Source organism: Erinaceus europaeus, chromosome 2 (genome assembly GCF_950295315.1).
Source record: "Erinaceus europaeus chromosome 2, mEriEur2.1, whole genome shotgun sequence".
Classification (NCBI taxonomy): domain Eukaryota; kingdom Metazoa; phylum Chordata; class Mammalia; order Eulipotyphla; family Erinaceidae; genus Erinaceus; species Erinaceus europaeus.
This window is the reverse complement of record NC_080163.1, coordinates 57,717,016-57,739,542: the sequence shown is the minus strand read 5'-3', so window position 1 is coordinate 57,739,542 and position 22,527 is coordinate 57,717,016. Positions and strand designations below refer to the sequence as shown.

At 47.6% G+C, this 22,527-nt stretch overlaps 1 protein-coding gene across 5 annotated transcripts in view; it reads right to left on the bottom strand.

Moving 5' to 3' along the window:
- The window catches only part of SYNPO (synaptopodin), an 88,269-nt gene that overhangs the window by 28,445 nt on the left and 37,297 nt on the right, over positions 1-22,527 (bottom strand). The window contains exon 1 of one of the 5 annotated variants that reach the window (XM_060181260.1): positions 15,695-15,864. The exons of 3 other annotated variants lie outside the window; for them this stretch is intronic. The gene's annotated coding sequence lies outside the window, so the exon portion shown is untranslated. Of the gene's footprint in view, positions 1-15,678; positions 15,865-22,527 lie in introns of those variants that run through there. One more of the 5 variants, XM_007516411.3, reaches the window with a different exon arrangement.

Here is a 22,527-nt window from a genome sequence, read left to right as displayed (position 1 = left end):
TCATGCAGCACACCCTCCTCTGCACACTCACCCACATGAGGCTCTGTGCCATGCAAGGAGCCAAGTCCATGAGGGGGTAAGGGGCAATCCACTCAAGTGGGTGCACATAGAGCCCTTGAAGAGATGGGCAGGGAGGCACAAGGGCCCCCATCCAGGTAGCACACTGGCAGTAACAGATTTGAGGGAAACATTTTGCATCTCCAGGTAACTCCTGCTGGCAGAGCAGATACTACCTGAGAGAGATAAGTACACCCATGGGGTGTGCTTGCATGGTCGTTGCTCCAGCCTCCCTGCACCTCAGTCATGCTTTCTTCTTTCCAGGGCATATTAAATTGGCCCCTCAAATTAAATTTGAGGGGCCAGGCAGTGGTGCACCTGGTTGAGCACACACATTACAGTGCACGAGGACCATGAGAGAAACTTCATGGGTGCTGAAGCAATTGCTGTAGGTGTCTCTCTGTTTCTCTCATTATCTCCTCTTCCTCTCTCAATTTCTCTCTGACTCATCAAATAAATAAGTTACTAAATAAAATTTCAAAATGACATTGAACTGGAGAGAGAGCATAATGGTTATGCAAAACTTACATATCTAAGATTCTAAGGTTCTTAGCACCACCATAAGCCAGAGTTGAGCAAAGTTATAATCCCTCTCTCTCTGTATCTTTCTCATTAAAAATAAATAAATATATTTTTAAAAATATTTATTTATTTTATTTTTTCCCTTTTGTTGTCCTTGTTTTATTGTTATAGTTATTATTATTGTTGTTATTGATGTCGTCATTGTTGGATAGGACAGAGAGAAATGGAGAGAGGAGGGGAAGACAGAGAGGGGGAGAGAAAGACACCTGCAGACCTGCTTCACCGCCTGTGAAGTGACTCCCCTGCAGGTGGGGAACCAGGGCTTGAACGGGGATCCTTATGCCAGTCCTTGTGCTTCACCATGTGTGCTTACCTCGTTGCACTACCGCCCAACTCCCATAAATAAAATATTTAAACAATAAAATAAATAAAAAATATAACCAAATACAATGCACTGTCTGACACTCCAAGGTTGCAGGGGATTGCATTGCTGTGGAGAGTGGTCCCCTCAGTATCCCATGTGCAATGAAGTGGGAATATCTTGTAATACACCTGACACCACACTGCAGATATCACCAGCCACTGGTGTCATAGCTCCTCTGGGGCCTTAGCATCTTGGGTTTACACTCTGCTAGGGTGCTATGTGGAGTGGAGGCTTAAGAGCCGGAAGACAGGGCTACACTGGGAGACTGAGGGCTGGGTTTCAGCTCCATCTCCATCTTGTCCCAACATGTTGTGAGACCTCAGGCAAACTACATTTCTTCTCTGAGAGGGAAGCCACTGGGAGTGAGACAAAAAAAAAATGGCAGCCTCTAAATCTCATGTGATCACAGATCACATGTGGTAACAGTCTTATTCTCTAATAACAGTTCTGAGTATAGTCAGCTAGGGGCCTATCAACTTTTTTTGAAACCATGATTTTATTTTGTTTAAATTTTTTTGGTGTGTGTTTTGTTTATTTTATGCATTTCCTTCCTTTTCCAAAAATACCTTATTGATTTTAATGAAAGAGAGATACAGAGAGAACTGCTCAGCTCTGGCTTATGGGGGTGCTAGGGATTGAATCTGAAGCTTCAGACATGGTTCAGACATAACCATTTACTGTCTCCCCAGCCCTATGTATATATTTCTAAATAATTTATTATTATTTTTTTAATTTTTACCAGAGCACTGCATAACTGTGACTTATGGTGGTGGCAGGGATTGATCCTGGGACCTCTGAGCCTCAAGTAAAGTCTGTAAGTCTGTTGCATAAGCTACTGTGCTATCTGCTTGGCCCTATTTCATAGGATATATATACACATGACAGAGACCAGAGTATTATTGGCTTATGATAGTGCTGGTGATTGAATCTGGGACCTTGGAGCCTCAGGTATGAAAGTCTTTTTGCGTAACCATTATGCTATCTCCTCAACCTGGCCTCCTGATTTTATACATGAGTTTAAAATGCTGCAAGCAAGGTCTGTCACATAATGTCAACACAGATTTCATGTAATCCACTTAGAAAATATATCTGAGCCAAGGAAATAGCTCCCCCTGTAAGGCATGAACCTTGCCACTTGGAGTGGGTTTGAACCCGAGTGCCACATCAGAGTGCCACAGGGAAAATTCCAGTACTGTGACCTCTCTCTCTCTCTCTCTCTCTCTCTCTCACTGAAATAAAAGGAATGAAAAAAATCCTACTTGGGGGACAGTGGAATACCTCTTAGAGTGTACATGTTACCATTCACAAGGACCCAGGTTCAAGACCCAGGTTCAAGACCCTAGTTTATAAACTGTGAAACAGTGCTTTGGATGCTCTATCTCTCCCTCCCCTCTCGGGCTCTCCCTGATTCTATCCGTAAATAAATAAATAAATAAAATTAAAGTCTACTTGGGAATGATGATTTGTTTGTTTGTTTATTTGCCTCCAGGGTTACCACTGGGGCTCAGTTCCAGCACTACAAATCCACCGCTCCTGATGGCCATTTTCTTCCATTTTATTGGATAGGACACAGAAATTGAGAGGGAATCGGGAGATAGATAGATAGATAGAGAGAGAGACAGAGAGAGTCACCTGCAGACCTGCTTCACCACTCGCTAAGCTCTCCCCTGCAGGTGGAGACGAGGGATTCAAATCTGGGTCCTTCTGCACTGCAATGTGTGTGCTCAACCAGGTATGCCACCACCTGGCACCAAGACATCTAGTTTTTAAAAATATTTTATTTATCTATTTATTTGTTTTGGATAGAGATAGTGAGAAATAGAGAGGGGAAGGAAGAGATAGAGATGGAGAGAGACACCTACAACATTGCTTCACCACTCATGAAGCTTCCCCTCTGCAGGTGGGGACTGGGAGCTTGAATCCATGTCCTTATACACTGTAATGTGTACACTCAACCAGGGGCACCACAACCCAGTCCTGGCATCTATTTTTTTTTTAAATAGAAATACTTTTTTTTTTTCATCAAGGTTACCACTGGGGTTTGGAATCCACTACTCCTAACTGCCATTTTTCCTCCCCCCCCTTATTGGGAGATTAATGTTTTATATTTAATAGTAAATACAATAGTTTGTACATGCATAACATTTCTCAGTTTTCCACATAATAATTCAACCCCCACTACGTCCTCTGTGATTCTGTTTGACGACCTGTATTCTCCCCTTCTTTTTTTTTAAATTTGATAAGATACATAGAAACTGAGAGGGGAAATAGAAAGGCAGAAAAAAAGAGAGACACCGACAGATCTGCTTCACTACTTGGGAAGATTCCCCTTCCAGGTGTGGAACAGAGGCTTGAACCCAGGTCCATGAGCATAGTAATGTATGTGCTCAACCAGGTGTGCACCCTCCTGGCCCCCAAAATACCTTATTTAAAAGATCTGTACCCCATAATGACCCTGGGTCCATACTCCCAAAGCAATAAAGAACAGGAAAGCTATGGAGGGGGAATGCGATATGGAGTTCTGGTGGTGGGAATTGCGTGGAGTTCTACCCTTCTTATCCTATGGTTTTTGTCAGTGTTTCCTTTTTATATTTAAAAAATAAGAAAAAAACTTTAAAAATGAAAAAAAGACATTTAATTAATTTTTTCAACATTTATTTATTTATTTTCCCTTTTGTTGCCCTTGTTTTTTATTGTTATCATACTTATTGTTGTTACTGATGTCATTGTTGTTAGATAGGACACAGAGAAATGGAGAGAGGAGGGGAAGACAGAGAGGGGGAGAGAAAGATAGACACCTGTAGACCTGCTTCACTGCCTGTGAAACGACTCCCCTGCAGGTGGGGAGCCAGGGGCTCGAACCGGAATCCTTATGCTGGGTCCACATGGCGGGGTCCTCTCGCTTTGTGCCACTTGTGTTTAACCTGCTGCACTGCCGCCCGACCCCCCTAATTAATTTTTTAATGAGAGAGACAAACAAACACTAGGGCACTCACTGCTCAGCAATGGTTTATAGTGTTGTTGATTGAACACCTGAGACCTTGGAGTCTCAAGGATGAAAGATTGTTTGTTGCATCACCATTATGCTGTCTCCCCAGCTCATTTCCAAAGCATCTAATTCCTCCCCCGCTGGGCAATTGCAAAGTGTTTGAACGCCTACCATGTGCACTGCATATGGGATAAACACTCAACCATCAGGTGCACTCAGTCAATGCAGAAATGCAAAGCTAGTGCCCAAGCAGAACCTCTCTGTGTCTGAGGCTGCAGGTCATGACCCACTTCCCAGTTTAGAGGCTACTTCCCAGTTTAGGTTTTGAGCAGGGATGATCAGTAAGGATGGGTCCTGGGTCCTAGGAAGTGCCATGAGGTAACAAAGGCCACCCAGGAGAACCATGTTCTGGAGCCCAGAATGTAATTCTGTTGACTCACAGGCATAAATAATGTATCACGATGTTCTCTTCTCAATTCTCTCACATGCTAAGAATAGCACCCTCGCCCCAGTGGGCAGTCCACAGGGACGAGAGCAGGACACCAAGAGGGGACTTGATGCAGTCAAAGGATAAAGGAGAGAGCTGAATGGCTGGGCACCAACACCACCCTCTTGCACCAGGACAGCTCTATGTGTCCCTCCTCCCCCCTGACATTTCTAGTAAAGACTGCACTTCTTTCAGCGTGGTGGGGGCTGGGCTTGCACCTAGTTCATGTACATGACAAAGCATCACACTACCCAAGTGGGCTATTTTGCTGCTTCCCTTTCTTCCCCTCCCTTTTAAAGATTTATTTATTTTCAGGGGACAGACAGTGGTGCACTCGGTTAAGTGCACATATTATCAAGAACAAAGACCCAGGCTAAAATCCCTGGTCTCCACCTGTGGGGGAAAGCTCTGTAAGCAATGAAGCAGTGCTGCAGGTGTTTCTCTGACTCTCTTTCCCTCTCTCTATTCCCCTTCCCTGTCAATTTCTCCTTTTTTATTAAATAAATAAAGGTTAAAAAAAAGATTTATTTACTCTCATGAAAGAGAGACCAGAGCACTGCTCAGCTCTGGCATAGAGTGGTGCCAGGGATTGAACCTGGGACCTCTGGGGTTTCATGTGTCAAGTTTAATGCTCTAATGCTGAACTATCTTTTTGGCACAGCCTGTGCAACTTAACCCCTTCTTTTTCATGCGATAAGTAAGTTAAGGGGGTGGGGGCAGATAGCATAATAGTTATGCAAAAAGACTCTCATGCCTGAGGAACTGAAGTTCCAGGTTCAATCCCATACCATCATAAGCCAGAGCTGAACTGTGCTTACTTTGATGATGGCATACTTTAACAATGACTTTTTAGTCACTATCAGGCCATTCCATCAGCTGGGGCCCTAATCGGGGAGTCCTGAGATTCCCAAACAGACTTGATGGGCCTAGAACTCGAATAAATCCCTCTCTCCATTATTACCGGTCATTTCTATCAGAAACAACAAAATAGACCTCTTTGTGGGCCCCCATAGTACCTTGCCCTCCACTTGGGTCAATAATGGTAGAGAATGTTCCATCCTATGGACAGCATACTCTACATGCTTCACCTGAAGAAGATGGGTCAATATTGGGGCAGCATGGAATGTTCCTACTCATGACCTAAGAATGTGAGCTCAGATCTAGAGGGATGCAGAGGTCACACAGACTCCTAAGCTAATTATGGGCCCCAGATCACATCAAATCAATGGAGTTTACAGTCAATAATATTTATACCCCTTTCCCATATTTGGGAGCTACTCTCTTTCCTGATCCGCTTTCTGGTCCTTTTTTCAGCCATGACATCATCTCCCCAGACAATAACTTGGATCCACTGGCATATCAGATTTCAGGCTCAGGGGCAAAAAGAAAAAAAAAATTAGTATAGCCACAGACCCTTTGGAATTTAACTAAAATATACCTACTAGCTATCTACAAGAAGGAGGACCTCCCCCCCAACTCTTCATCTGCACTATTCCAGCCCTTAGGTCCATGATTGGTCAACAATTTATTTGGTTTTGTAAGTTAACTCTCTTGTCAACCACCAGGTTCCAGATGCTAGCATGACACCGACCAGACTTCCCTGGACAGACAACCCCACCAATGTGTCCTGGAGCTCCACTTCCCCAGAGCCCTTCCCCACTAGGGAAAGAGAGAGACAGGCTGGGAGTATGGATCGACCTGTCAATGCCCATGTTCAGTGGGGAAGCAATTACAGAAGCCAGACCTTCAACCTTCTGCATCCCACAATGACCTTGGGTGCATACTTCCAGAGGTATAAAGAGTAGGAAAGCTATCAGGGGAGGGGATGGGATACAGAGTTCTGGTGGTGGGAATTGTGTGAAGTTGTACCCCTCTTATCCTATGGTTTTGTCAATGTTTCCTTTTTATAAATAAAAAATTTTTTAAAAAACAGGAAAAAATAAGTAAATTAAATAATAGTTCCTATCTTCCCTGTTTCATAAGAGTTGAGTGGATGATGCTATAGCTTTTAATTAAAAAAAAATTAAGTGTAATACTAACTGACCTACAAAAAGGCCTCTGATGCTTTAATACAATTGCTCAGAAATGTTGTTAAAACATGGATTTGAGCATCTGAGGAAATATCTCAACTGGTAGAGCACTGAGCTTCCATGTCTGGGGTTCTTGGTTTGAACCCTAGTAGTGCATGGTCTCTCTCTCTCTCTCTTTCTCTCTCCATCTGTATCCCCCTCCCTTTCTACCCCCACCCACCCTCTTTTTTTTTTTTTTTTCCTCCAGAGTTATTGCTGAGGCTTGGTGCCTACACTATGAATCCACTGCTCCTATGGCCTTTTTTTTTTTTTCTTCAATTTTTTGGATAGAACAGAGAAAAACTGAGAGAGGAGGGGAAGATAAGAGAGGGAGAGAGAAAGATAGATACCTGCAGACCTGCTTCACAGCTAGTGAAGTGACCCACCCCCAATGCAGGTGAGGATCCAGGGGCTCAAACCAGGATCCTTGTGTGGGTCCTTATACTTTGTACTATGTGCACTTAACACAGTGCGCCACTACCCAGTCCCTCTCCTCTCTGCCTCATGTAAATACTCTCTCTCTCTCTCATGAGTAATAAATAAAACAAATCTTTTTTCTTTTTTTTAAAAGGTAAATTCAGATCCAGGAGGTCAGATGTGAGTCTGAGATTCTGAATTTCTAAGAAGTTTCTTTTTTTTTCATTTCATTTATTCAAATGAGAGAGATATAGAGACCCCAGAGCACTACTCAGCTCTCTCTTATGATGGTGCTTGGGTTTGAGCCTCAGACATCAAAGTCTTTGGCAGAACCATTCTACTAATCTTCCCAATTCTCTAATAAGTTTCTGTGTGATGCTGAGATGGCATCCACAGGCCACATATCAAGTAAAGCAAAACTTTCCCTCCTATAATACACAAAAACTGAGGCACAGAAAGGAAAGTAAGGATTCCTCTACAAAGTGGATTCAGAACACACATGGGTCTCCTGACTCCTCGGGGGTGGGGATGGGTCTATGGTTAAATGGAGGTACCTAGCTGGAGTCAGTTCTGTGACAGACCTTCATCTGGTTAAAAGCTGAGCTCCAGGAGTCAGGCGGTAGCACAGCGGGTTAAGCCCACGTGGAGCTGAATGATCCTGGTTTGAGCCCCGGGGTCCCCACCTGGCTCCCTACCTGCAGGGGAGTCGCTTCACAGGTGGTGAAGCAGGTCTGCAGGTATCTCTCTCTCCCCCTCTGTCTTCCCCTCCTCTCTCCATTTCTCTCTGTCCTATGCAATGACAAGAACAATAGAAAACAACAAGAGCAACAAAAGGGAAAGTAAATAAATAAATAAATAAATAAATAAATAAATATAAAGCTGAGCTCCATAAGTTCCCACAAGGAATAGAAAGAAGAATTCATTTGACCTCAGCCTGAGGGACTGCTGCCTCAGGAGCCTTTGGGGTCTGCTGGGAGGCAGGTGTGTTGTGAAGGCCATTAAAATGCAAACAGTGGGGCCAGGAGATAGTTCACCCATCAGAGTGCACACATTGCCATGCATAAGGACCTTGGTTTAAGACCTCAGCCACCACCTGAAAACACATTCATAAGGGAAGCTTCATGAGTATTACATTGGTGCTACGGTGTCTCTCTTCTCTCTTCAATGTTACTGCTCTGTCACTCACCCTCTTAAACAAATAGAGTCTACTGGGAATAGTGAAATTGTGCAGATGGAAGGACTCAAAGCTCTGGCAGGGAGGGACAGGGGAAGGCATCTCTGCCCAGGGAGGCCACATTCCTTTGCCACAGCACCTCCTGCCTCTCCTCCAAGCTTTCATCAGATTTGTAATTCCATTATTACTTGCTTTGACAAGTGGCAGATAGTCTCCCATCAGGCAGGGACCTTGGCTGTTTGTTTTTTTTTTCTAAGTTCCCTCCCCCACACCTAGGCCAGGCCTGGAGCTCTGGAAAACACTGGTGGAATCTCTGAATAAAAATACTGCTCCTCAGGTGGTGGTGCACCTGGCTAAGTGCTCACATTACAATGCACAAGGACTCAAGTTCAAGCCCCTGATCCCCATCTGTAGGGGGAAATCTTCATGAGTGGTAAAGCAGGACTGCAGATTCCGGTTTGAGCCCCCAGCTCCCCACCTGCAGGAGAGTTGATTCACAGGTAGTGGAGCAGGTCTGCAGGTGTCTATCTTTCTCTCCCCCTCTCTGTCTTCCCCTCCTCTCTCAATTTCTCTGTCCTATCCAAAAACAACAACAATAATAGTAACTACAATACGGATAAACAACAAAGACAACAAAAAGGGCAAAAATGGCCTCCAGGAGCAGTGGATTCCTTGTGCAGGCACCGAGCCCCAGCAATAAGCCTGGGGCAAAAAAAAAATTGCTTGGCTAGTAATTTTGGTGGTGGAAAAAGCACTTTGGTGGTGGGTGCAATGTGGAACTATACCCTGTAATACTGCCATCTTGTAATGTGTGCGCTCAGCCAAGTGCACCACCACAGGGTCCCTATACTACCTTCTTGTAACCTACTATAATCACCAATACAATCAGTTGTAAAAAAAAAAAAAGTGAAGTCAGTATGTCTGAAATATATAAAAATAATAAATAAATAAAAACACTGCTCACATCACACTCGCCAGCCACCTGCATGGTGCATCTTCCCTGCCTCACCCTCTGCTCTGCACCCCTGCTTTGAGGGCCTTACTGCTCTCTGGAAGTGGTGTTGGGGGATGGGGTTGATGCTCTGGTCCAAGTGCTGGCAAAAGGTTCTGAACGAAGCTGAACCAGCAGCATCACTCTGTCATCAAAGGGGCCTGGTGTGAAGACCATGGGACCAACAAAGTGGGGACTCCAGACCCCAGGCTCAGCAGAATGCTGACAGCTGAGCGACAGGCCCACTCTCTGCCCTGGAGGCTAGGCAGGGCTGGAGGAGGGAGAGCAGGCTGCAGAGGAGCATTTAGCCCCAGGCCCAGAGCCAGGGGAGGGTGGGAAGAAGGGGCCCAGGCCTGAACAGAACCTGGCAGTTGAGCACAGGGAGCCAACTGGCACAGGCTGGGTGGTGGCATGCTGGTCCCTGTGCGCGTGACAGTCTATTTTTTAACAGCACCCTCCTTGCCCATCCTCCTCTCCAACTTTATGTGTTCCCTCCAAGGGTCCCCATGTCAGGAACGCATCCTGACTGAAACCGGGGCCACTCTGAGTGGGGGGGAGAAGAGGGATGGCAGGAGGGTCCCAAAGCCCCATCCCCTCTGGGAGCCCATAGTATTAGTGAGAAAGTGCTTTGTAACTCTGTAGCTGTGGGCAGGTTTCTGGACTCTGTGATCTCAGTTTCCCTCATCTGCACAGTGATGAGAAGTAGCCTGACCCCATGGAGACACATAGCAACACAGACTTTTGGGAGCCACTCAAGTTTCCCAACCTTAATGATGCCTGCTCAAGCAGCAGGCCCTGGCAGAGAACCCGGGGACACAGAACTGGCAGGGCACACTTGATCCTCCCTGACCTACTCCAGGGAGCAAGGGGGAGGGGTGAGAAGAGATGGCTCAAAGGACAACCTAAACTTCAGACCCAGGGAGCTTTTGATGTGCAAAGTTGTGTGTGCCTAAGCAGGTGGCCCCTCTGAGCCTCTACCAAGCCACCTGAAGCAAGAGGTTGTATTCTTCTGTAGACAAGCACACAAGCTTTGGGATCAGAACACCTGAGTTCACATCTGGCCACTGACCAGCTGTGTGACCTCACTCAACCTCTCTGAACATGTTTCCCTTAACATGCAAAGGACTTAAAACACCCCTAGCACACAGTGAATAACCATCAGAGTTAACCATTTTTTTAAGAACGTTGACTTATCCACTCAAAACTTTTAGTCTCTGGAAGATTTTCTTCCAGAGGATTAGACATGAATGGCCAAGCTCAGCCCTTTCTCTGTCTATGGGGCCCACCCAGCCTGCCCCTTTATAATTCGGGGCTTTTGGTGTCTACTGAGTTCTTTCACACCCACAATCCTTCCTGTCTTCTCTAGCCCAGCCCACAAAAGCACTGGAGAGTCTGAGAAAGCAAATGGTTTTTTTTTAAATTTATTTATTTATTCCCTTTTGTTGCCCTTATAGTTATTATTGTTGTTGGTGTCGTAATTGTTGGATAGGACAGAGAGAAATCCGAGAGAGGATGGGAGACAGAAAGGGGAGAGAAAGAGAGACACCTGCAGACCTGCTTCACTGCCTATAAAGCGACTCCCCTGTAGATGGGGAGCTGGGGGCTTGAACCAGAATTCTTATGCCGGCCCTTGAGTTTTGTGCCACCCGTGCTTAACCCACTGCGCTACCGCCCGACTGCCAGCAAATGGTTTCTGCAAGATCACAGCCGATCAGTGAAGGCTGCGGTCTCAGGAGTCCAGCCCTAAGGCTGCACCCAGGCCCTCTTCTTCTGCACTTGTGCCCATCTTTCATCCTCTAAACCTGTCCCAATCCAGAGGTCAAGAAGCAGTTTGTATTGACTACCTGGGTTCAAATCTGGCCACTGACCAGCTGTATGACCTTGGGAAACTCACTTAACCTCTCTGAACCTCAATTTCCCTTGGCAAGTAAAAAACAAAATGATAAATGATGAGACTGGAGTTAAGTGTCCATCTCAAGAACCTGCTGTTTTTAGGCTGGGAGTATAGATTGACCTGTCAATACCCATGTCCAGTGGAAAAGCAATTACAGATGCCATACCTCTCACCTTCTGCACCCCATATAGATCTTTGGTACATACTCCCAGAAGATAAAAAATAGGGAAACTTCCAGTGGAGGGGTTGGAATACAGAACTCTGGTGGTGGGAATTGTATGGAATTGTACTCCTATTATACCACAATCTTTAAGTCTTATACCACAATCAATATTAAATCACTAATAAAAAATGATAAAAAAGAACCTGCTTTAAAAAAATACTTTATTTATTTATATGAAAGAGAGAGAGAGAGAGAGAGAGGAAGAAAGACTGAGACCAGAGCACTGGCTTATGGTGATGATGGGGATTGAATTTGGTACCTCAAAGTCTCAGGCATGAAAGTCTTTTGTAGAACCATTATGCTATCTACCTAGCCAGACCTGCTATTTTAAAGTGACCAATTCATGATGATGCTATTTACAAGGGATAGTTATTTTTCTGATCATTTAACACCATCTCGGTTAATCTTCAGAACCATCATAAAAGATAGGGGCTAGTCCTGTTTCTGTCTCAGAGATGGGAAAACAAAGACTGGAGAAATTAGATAACACAAAATCTCCTAGTACCCAGGATGGAATAGACCGCAGGGATCCAGCCCAGAATGTGTGTGTGTGTGTGTGTGTGTATGTGTGTGTGTGTGTGTGTGTGTGTGTGTGTGTGTGTGTGTGTGTGTGTGTGTGTGTGTGTGTGTGTGTGTGTGTGTGTGTTTTAGCCTTGAAGGGAGCAGGAAACACAGATTAAGGCTGGGTTTTACTCCTGCAGCAGCTGGAGGTTGGGCTGGGGAGGGCAGACTTACACACAACTGTACTATTCTGCTCACCAAGTGGAAAAGATGAAGCTAGGATGGTGGAATTTCAGACAGTGGCCAATGTGAAGATTTTTCTCCAGAGAGAAAGAGAGAACTTTTGTAAGCCTCTGGAATTACACAGCCTGCAGGCTGGCCCCACACCAACTCCCTCCCTCACCCCCCAGCCCAGGGACAGTTCACAAAGGACTCTGATCACATCTGGGCTCCTTTGGGTCTGTAGGCTGAAGCCCTGAGGGATGAAGGCATTTTCAGGACCTACAGCTCACAGCCATCACCCCTGACCTCCACCCTCAGCTCCAACTTTGGATTGCTAACCATCCTCTAAAACAATCCCCTTTCACTCTTCTAGGCCCAACTCTTCTGGACATACCACCTCCAAGAAATCACCTGTGATCACTTCTTCAAATAACTAGCATTCAGGCCTGCACACCAAGGTCACGCCCTGACAAGTGACCTTCCCTTATGACCAATGTACAACAAGCCGTTGCAAGGGTTTTTCTACCTTTGCAGCCTTTTTTTTTAAAATAGCACTTTTTGACCATCTGAAAAGGTCTTGTTGGTTTCTTTGCTTCTCTTTTACTTGTCTAGCTCTATAATTAAAGTACAATTTACCTGAGGGCAGAGACTAATCTATTGTGACCAGTATTATAACCCCAGTGCCCGAGGATCCTTTCCATCCTATTACTGGTGAGGGCCATTCAGGTACATAGGGCACAAAGGTTTGCCAAGTTCACCAGCAAACAAGTGGCAAGGTCAGCCTGGCGCCGAGGTCTATAAGGCAGCTCAGGACACTGGCCTGTCCCCACCCCCTTCCCCTATTGATCCTCTGCTGGTCTACCTTGCCCCTGCTGCTACACTACAGTGGGGAACAGAGCTGACACGTCCTGATTACAGCACCCCCTACTTTCCCAGGGACCAGAGGTGCCCTATCTGGGCTGCCCAGCCCACTTCCCCCTAAGTCCTTCCCTTCCTGGCATCAGAGTCTTCAATAAGTTCATGTCTGGAAGCTGGGGAGCTGCCTTTAAAGAAAAAAAAGTTGCCAGGAGTCAGGCGGTAGCGCAGCAGGTTAAGCACAGGTGGCATAAAGTGCAAGGACCAGCATGAGGATCCCGGTTGGAGCCTCTGGCTCCCCACCTGCAGGGGAGTCACTTCACAGAGGGTGAAGCAGGTCTATTTGCAGGTGTCTATCTTTCTCTTCCCCTCTCTGTCTTCCCCTCCTCTCTCCATTTCTTTCTGTCCTATCCAACAAGGATGACATCAATAACAACAATAATAACTACAACAATAAAAAAGGGCAACAAAAGGGAAAATAAATAAAGACAGACAGACAGAAAGAAAGAAAGAAGTAAACATTAATAATAATAATAAAAAGTGCCTCCCAGGCTTGACTCCAAAGTCTAGAGGTTTGCTCTGCCTTGAGGGGTGAGTGGGTGGAGGTCAGGCTGTAGGTTCCCTGGAGATAGGCCACAGGCAGGAATGACAGAGAGGAGCTGGAGAAAAAAAAAAGCTTCTTCTTACTTCTCCCCCACTCCAGATGTGCCAGCACCTGTGCCCCTCCCACTGACCCAGGAGGGGTCCTGTCCCAAATAACAGGTTCTGTCCCTTCTCTACACAGAGCCAAGGCAAATCTCTTCTCTTTCCAGCACCTTCCACAAGCTCCCCAACTCTAAAAAAAAGGGAGATTAGATAACATGCTGACCAACCGGAGAGGTTATGGGTCAGTTGGGAAGTAAGCACCCAAATGCCACAGGGATTTTCTTTTTGCTCCCACCATTCAAAAGGGACAGCAGCTATGAAAGGGAAGAAGTTTATTTTACTACAGAGATGCTGCTGATTCTAGTCACAGCTTCAGGTACTGGTTGGGCTGGGGGAGGGGTGGTAGGCCTGCAAATGGAAGTCCAGGTGGGGTATAGCAATGAACAACTAGCTGTTGGGAACTTCTCTGAATATCAACCTAAAAGGCTGGTGAAATAGCTCACTTGGATAGTGCACTGCTTTGCCATATGCACAACCCAGGTTCAAGCCTGCCTCTTCCTGCAGTGAAGAAAGCTTCAGTGCTGTGGTCTCTCTCTCTCTGCTTCTCTCTTTTTCTCTCTTCATATATATATCATTAGCCCAGAGCAGTGAAGCTCCAACTACAACAAAATAAATAAATACTTCCCATGGAGGGGGGTGGGTAGCATAATGGTTGAGCACAAAGACTTTCATGCCTAAGGCTCCAGAGTCCCAGGTTCAGTTCCTAACCCCCTACACCACCATAAACCAGAGCTTAGCAGTGCTCTGGTAAAAATAAAATAAAGTAAAATAAAATACCTAGAATTTTCTGAGTTCACTGTTATCATACATATGGGGAAACTGAGGATCAGAGAAGATGAAACCCCACCCAAGATCTCATATTCTCCCTCTTCCAAATAATAATTTTTTTTTTAAAAGAAAGCATACAGGGTGTTTTTTTTTTTTTTCAACTGCCGTGAGGGGTTCCTTCCCACTACTGGAAGCAGTAAAGTAAGAATTGGAGAGAAATCATTGGTTTTAGTGGTTCTGCCCTCAGCACAGGAGAAGGCCCAGGGGGACCTCCTCCCATCCTCCACCTCGGCAATTGGACAGGAGTCTGGGCACTAACCCCACAACCTTTACCAGCACAGCTGTCCCCTCAGGGGTCACCCTGCCCAGTTCTCACTGGGTTGGAACTAAAATGGGGGGAGGCTTTTCTGCAAGATCCCTCACAGTAAGTCAATTTATTCCAGTGCCACCTGCCACTCTGGAGACAGTCGTGTGTGTGTGTGGGGGGGGGGGCGTGCTGCTTCACAGCGCAGTACTTGCCCCTTATATATAACCCAGACGTGGGATACAGGGTACTCCCTGCCTCCATATACAAGGGGCTTGGGGTGAACACGGGGAGGATACAATACCCTCCCCCATCCCTCTCCCCCACCCCCGACATCACCCCACTTCGCCGCCCATTCCTATTGCCTGGGTCCTGGATGGAGACCTCTGAGTCTGCTCCTTAGCCCCTGGACCTCTGTGCTCCCCTTGGCCAATGAGGAGATGCCAGCGGGGGTTGTGAGAACTGGAAGCCGAGTAGTTCCCTCTCGCTAGAGGCAGTCAGGGAAGGCCCCGCTTTAACCCCCAGGTGGGACCCGGGTGGGTGCTCCCTCCCTCTGCGGAGTGGGTGTCCCGTGAGCCCCACCCGCCTGCCCGGGAAAAGGAGGGGCACCACCCGGGCACACGCTGTCCCCGCCGCCCCGCGGGCTCACCCCCCGCAGAACCCAGCCCTCCCCACTCAGAGGCGCTCGGGGTCCGCCGGGCTCCCTGCGCTGGCCGAGGGCGCAGAGGCAGGACGATGCCCAGGGGTGAGCTGGGGCTGCCCTCGCCCCCAACCTCTAGGGCTCGACCATTCCACCCGTGCACCCCTGGGAGTAGCTTCCTCCCCCTTCGTCGGGCATCCCCCCCTCCACCCTCAAACCCCGCTCCCGAGCTGCTCCAAAGATTCCTTCCTCCCCCTTCGCCACACAGATGGGGAAACTGAGGCCAAAGTCTGGCAACGACTTGGCCAAGGTCACCTGGCGTGAGAAACCTGAGCCCCGAGGTGATGTGCCACCTCCACCTGACTGGCGTGGGGACCCGCAACTAGGCTGCTCCCCGAGGGCGCACCCCGGCTCCGCCCGGCGCCCCCCCACTCACCTCGGCCTCTGCGCACCTGGCGGAGCAGACAGCGCGCCTCCCCCTGCACACTCCGGCGCCCCCGCCCCGCGCCCTCTGAGCCGCTGCTCCCACCGCCTAGCGGGCTGCGGGGGACCGAGAGCCCCAGCCAGGAGGGCTGGCGGGCGGGGCGCGGGGCTCCTGCCGAACGCTCTCCGGGGCCCTAGCGCCGCCCCGCCCAGGAGGTGCGGCCCTCCCCCCCCCACACACACAGACACACACACACACACAGACACACACACACACACACACACACACACACACACACAGACACACACACACACAGACACACACACACACACAGACACACACACACACACACACACACGTCAGGCCCTTGGCTTCTTAGCTTTGCTGCACCCCTCCTACCCTCTCCTTAACCCCCCCTTGAAGGCCTCTGTGATTCTGTCCTAGGTTTTTTTTATCTCATCTCACACCTCCCCACCGTGTTCCTTTCAGCCCCCCCACCCCCATGCAATAGATCCCTTCTCCAGCCACCACCCTTGTCTCAGCCCCAGGCACTGCAGTAACTGTTCCTCCAGGTAGAACTTAGGACACAGGGGGACTGAGGAGGCTGTCACCTTTTCATGGACCTGGGGGTCTCCCTGACTTAACTCATGGACCAGCCACAAGGGTAGTGATTCATTCTTTCCCCTCACCCCGCCCCTTTCTCTGTCGTTGATTTATTCATCTATTGGATAGGGAGCGAGAGAAATCAAGAGGAAAGGAGGAACTACAGAGGAAAGAGACACCTGCAGGCCTGCTTCACTGTTAGTGAAGTTTCCTCCTTATAAGTGGGGGCAGGGGGCTTGAACCTGAGTCCTTGCACATGGTAACATCTGCACTGAATCAAATAAGCTATGGGTTTGTGTGCCTCACTCCTCTGCCCCCTGCCCCCTCTTATTTTTAGATAGAGGCAGAGAGAGTGAAAGACACTACAGCACCCAAGCTTCGTTCAATGCAGGGGGGGGCAGGTTTGAACCTGGGTAGTACAAATGGCAAAGCAGTGGACTGTCCTGGTGAGCTATTTTGTCGGTGGATGCTGTGTTTCTCATGGACTTTTCTTCCCCCATTTTGACCAAGATTTCAGAGTCCAACTGAGGAAGCTTGTGGAAAGGGGGAGGAGTATGCCTTGGACCAGGGTGAGTGTGCCCCAGAGTGATGTGGGGGTACAGTAGAGATTCCTGAGCCCTAGTACCCTCTCCCCAAGAAGAGCAGGGGGCAGTGGAATAAGAAACAGGAATCTAAAAAGCACCCTTGGCACTCCAGACAACTGTGAAATGAAAGCCTCCTTGGGAAACGTGCCCCCTTGGGGTTTTCACCAAAGTTTCCCTGAGTTCTAAGTACTGCATCCCCTTCTACCATAGCAGTTCCACTTTCCATTTTCATCTTTAGTCACAAGGCTCTGGGCTTAGACTTCTGCTAGAGGGAGTGAGAAATGTGCTGATGTGGCCCACTCCAGGGGCCACTCCCGTGACACAGAGCTGCAGCTTGCCTGGCTTGGGAACCACTCTTGTCCCCAGTGGACATCTAGTGAGTGTGAGGTCAGGTGACCCAGGGAACAAGCACTCCCTGGCTTCACCCATCCATCTCCCCACTCTCCCACCTTTTTCTCCCTTCCTCCCAGGTTGCAGGGAACTCCTCTGGCCATGTGGCTGCCCATGGATTGGGGTTGCCCCATTAATGTAGAGGGTTTGGGAGGAATACACAAAGGGGGTCCTGGGACTGACATCAGGCCTACCGTGTGTGTGTGTGTGTGTGTGTGTGTGTGTGTGACACAGAGAGCTGGGAAAGTGGTTCTATCCCAAAATGTGGGAAGCCAAGAAACAAACTGCATGGGAGAGAGAGAGAGAGCGCGCGCTAGGATTACTGTGTGGGTGGACACGAACGAGAAAGACATTGGGAAATGGAAAGAGGATGGAAAGCAGTTGGGGCTGCTCGTGGGTGTTCAGAATGGATATGCCTGCAGGAGAAAGTGTGTGTGTGTGTGTGCAAGAGAGATGTCAGTGTGTGGGTGTATGAGCAGGAGAAAAGAACATGCTTTGAGCCTGCCAGTGTGCCTGCATGTTTTCTGGGGGTGGTGGTGAAGTGAGTGAGTGTGGGGGGCTCTGAATGCTCTGCATATGGGATTCATGGTCACATGTGGAAGTTAGGCACACAAGGGGGGTGACGTCTATGGGAGGGTTTGCTCCAGTAGATTCCCATGTACAGGCATGTGGGTGCCTTAGGACATGCGTGTGTGCATGTAGCTGCGTGAGTATATATTCATATATGTATATATATATATGTGAATGCTTGCATAAGAACATGGTATATACACACCGTATTTGTACACGGGCATGCTTGCAGGCATGGACAAGTACATGTCTGAAGGATAGATGATCCTGTGAGTCCTGCTTCTGTGCCATCACCCTCTGATTACAGGTGTGTGTGTGTGTGTGTGTGTGTGTGTGATTCTCCCAGACTCCTAAAAAGCTGCTCACTCCCATTACTTCTTAGGGATCTTGTCCTTGGCCCAGTGACCACTGCCAGCACTTATTTTTGGGTACTGGTCCCTCTGCACAGCACAGTCATGTCACAGTCTCACCCTCAGTATCCCCCCACCCCTCACACACACATCCCAGAGGTTCTGTGCTTAGCTGTTTGAAGGTTGGCAAGGCCTCCAAATCCTCTAGACACCCTGGATTCCCAATAACAAATAGCCCCTCCAAAAGGAAGGAAAGTAGTTCTCCCAAAGTTATGGACAAATGAGGGCAGTATCAATAAGGGAGCCAAGGGACCCCTGAGTATACACAAGGGGAAGTTAATTCACTTGGCAGGATCCTCACCATCCCTAGGAGCCTGAACAACCTTTCTCCAGTCCCAGGTGGGTGGAAGAGCAAGGCCCCACTGCCTCCTCTCCATGGAGATAGGTGGCACAGAGAAGGGTGGGAAGCCTGGGCCTAGACCTCCTGAGGTTCAAACTGTGGCTCCTCCACCCACAAGCCTAAAACACTTGACAGTTCATGTAAGCTCCTCATATCTTAGTTTCCTCATCCATCCAACTTAATTTTTTACAAAGTAGGAAAGTCATAAGATTGTTTAGAGAATGAGATCAAGGGGGCTGGGCAGTGGCACATCCAGTTAAGCACAAATAGTACTAAGTGCAAGGACCTGCGCAAGGATTCAGGTTTGAGCCCCCGGCTCCCCACCTGCAGGAGGGACGCTTCACAAGTGGTGAAGCAGATCTGTAGGTGTCTTTCTCTCTCCCTCTCTATCTCCTCCTTCCCCTTAATTTCTCTCTGTCCTATCCAATAAAATGGAAAGAAAAAAGACTGCCAGGTACAATGGATTTATAGTGCAGTTACCGAGCCCCAGCAATAACCCTTGAGGCAAAAAAGAAAATAAAAAGCAAAATTAAAGAAGAAAAAAAGCTACTGATAGCTCATGCAAAGCATTTGGCACAGCTAAGCACAGCTAAGCCAGGAGGCAGAAGCCGTGGTTTTCAGTCCTAGTGGTGTCACCTACTTTCTATGTGACCTGGACCGAGTCATTTGCCATCTCTGGACTTCAGAGTCTCTCTGAAAAATAATCTTGATAAGCTGTGGCAGCTGAGACTACATCATGAGCCCTATAAGACACTTTTGTGTGTGTGTGTGTGTGTGTGTGTGTGTGTGTGTGTGTGTATCTATATATCTTCTCCCAAGTTGACAGAAACCAATGGCAGGAAAACTTGTCTCTATACTGCCCCCCCCATCTTTCCCACCTCATTCTGCCAACAACCCTGTTAATCAGGGCTTAGAGAGAGCACACCAGCATGCATACACCCCAAATGGTGGTTCCCTAGGCAGAAGGTGCTATGACCCACACTTAAGATGGTCACGGTGCACTCCAGAGAGTCAGGAATAATTGCTGAAGGACAGGTGCAAGGGTTCAGAGATGCTTCCAGGCCTCCAGAGATATGAGGAGGAACCAAGGAAAGAAAGATTTCAAATTCCACAAATATGTTGGCAGATCCACAAGCCTCTTCCCTTGGGACTTCCAGGCAACTAACGTCATTCCCCAAAGGAGAAGATAAGCCTGTGTGAGCTCTGACTATGGAACCAGCTGGTTTTCTACTCCCCTAGAAGACCAAGCTTCTTTCCTGCTTTCATTTTGTAGATGAAACCTATTCAGTCCATCCTCCTGAGCTCATGTCTGTCTCCCCTACCCCTAGAAATGATCAAGATTGAATTGGACAACCATGTGGCTGAACGCTAAAGAAAGGAATGTGGCTGAGGAGACAGAATGGTTCTGCAAAAGACTTTCATGCCTGAGGCTCTGAGGTCCCAAGTTCAATCCCCAGCACAATAATAAACCAGAATTGAGCAGTGCTCTTGTCATTAGTCTCTCTCTCTGTCTCTCTCTGTGTGTGTGTGTCTTTCTCACTAAAATATCCAATAGGTGAATAAAATATTAAAAGAAGAAGAAGAAGAAGAAGAAGAAGAAGAAGAAGAAGAAGAAGAAGAAGAAGAAGAAGAAGGGGAAGAAGAAGAAGGGGAAGGGGAAGGGGAAGGGGAAGGGGAAGGGGAAGGGGAAGGGGAAGGGGAAGAGGAAGAGGAAGGAGAAGGAGGAGAAGAAGAAAAGAGTAAACCAGGCAATGAGGTGAGAAGAGCCAGATTATCACTTGAGCTTGAACATTGACTGTGACTCTGGAGAGGAAAGTTAAATTCCAAGCCTAAGTGTCTCACCTATAAGATGGAGAGGCTAATACCTGCCTTGAAAAGTTGCACTAAGAGAATTAAGTATGAGATACTAAGAAATGACCTAGCTCTATGTGAAAAGCCCAAAGCATTCAATAAAGGCATTATTCTTTTAATACCTCTGCACCCAGAGTCTCTTCCACTTTGGAGTGCCAGGAGACAACACCTTCCCATCTTAAATCCAGAATGTTGTAATGGCTAAGGGCAAAGTCCCATATTCAGGAAATCATAGTTTAAGTATGGTTTGGTGACTTGCTAACCCTGAGTCTTGGATAAGCCACTTATCCTCTGAGCCTCGATCTTCTCATCCGTAGAATGGAAACCATAACGTGGTCCTTGTGGAGATCGTTATGAGTTTAAGTGAAATCTGTGCCAACTCTTAAAACCAAGAGCTCATACATAAGGGCTTAGAAAGTGATATTGGCAGAGCTGGCAAGACAGCTCACCTAGATAATACACCTACTTTGCCATGTGTGCAACAGGGTCATTGAAGGAAGCTTTGGTGCTGTGGTGTCTTTCTCTCTGTCTCTCTATCTCTGTCTCTGCTTATTTTTCTGACAAAGTTGTACCAGAGTGGTTAAGTTCCAATGATTACTTGGAGATGGGAACACAGATGACAGTGGTGGAAAAAAGATGACTACTGAGAAAGAGAGAGAGAGGGAAGAAGGAAGGAGGGGATATCATAGTTGGTGGGGAGGGGTAGATAGCATAATGGTTATGCAAGGAGACTTTCATGACTGAGGTTTCAAAGTTCCAGGTTCAGTCCACCCTGCAATACCATAAGCCAGAGCTGAGCAGTGCTCTGGTAAAAAAAATATATAATTGTTATATTGTTTAATAAAGACCTTATCTAAACTGTCCCAATACCTTAAAGACTAATAACCTGCAAGCACTGTGAGCTCACAGTAGCTCTATGAGGTAGATAGGGTTCATGTATTTATTTATTTATATTTCATCAGATTTTTAAAAATATTTATTTACTTACTTCCTTTTTGTTGCCCTTGTTGTTTTATTGTTGTTATAGTTATTATTGTTGTTGATGTTGTCATTGTTGGATAGAACAGAGAGAAATGGAGAGAGGAGGGGGAGACAGAAAAGGGAAGAGAAAGATAGACACCTGCAGACCTGCTTCACCACCTGCAAAGAGACTCCCCTGCAGGTGGGGAGCTGGGGGCTCGAACCGGGATCCTTACGCCAGTCCTTGTGCTTCACGCCACCTGTGCTTAACCCGCTGCACTACTGCACGACTCTCTAGTTATTTATTTATTGCCAGACCATGTCTATGCTCTGGCTTGTGGCAGAGGTGGGCATGGACCTGGGACTTTAGACATAAAAGCCCTTTATATAACCACTACATTATCTCTCTCTAGGTCTTTATTTTCTGATGAAGCTGAATCTCATTAAGGAAAAAGAATCTGCTGGGATTTGGCTAGTTGGCGCTGGGTTTCAGAACCAGCACCTATGTCTCCTGATCCCGAACTAGTCTTCCAGGGAGTTGGAGGCAGGAGTTCCCTAGGCTTCAGCCTCCCAGGAACCTGGACTTGACCTGGTTATGGGAAGCAAGGGTCCACTTTAAAGTTCAAGGCTTCTGAAACCTCTCGGGGGTGTCCTTTTCCCTCCCCAGGTGCTCCTGTCCAGTTTCCCTTGTGATCCCAGCATATCAGGAATATTATCTGGGATGGGGGGGGTGGGGGGTAGGGGGTGGGGGTGTGTGCTGGAGTCTGGAGAGATTTCAGAGAAGTAAGTGGGCGACATCTGATGAAATGCCAGCCTGAAAAGAAATGGGGTGTTTCTCTAGTTTCCTGACACATGAGCCCTCCCAGGCTTATATCCCCCACCCCACTCCCCCCCCCGCATGCCCTACTACGCCCCCAGGATCTGCTAGCAGTGGCTCCTGCCAAGCTCACGTTGTTCCCATCTGGACGCACTTCAGTGTTTCCATGGGCCGCCAGTGGAGGTTGCCCTGCTCCACCCTGCCCCCAGACGGCAGGAAAGCTGTCATCATCCTCTCCTTCCTTCCGTGACACACACAACCCTGCACACTGTCCCTGGGTGTCCACGTTAGCCCAGGTGACGTGGGTCCTGCCTCTGTCATTTCTGAGAGAGAGGA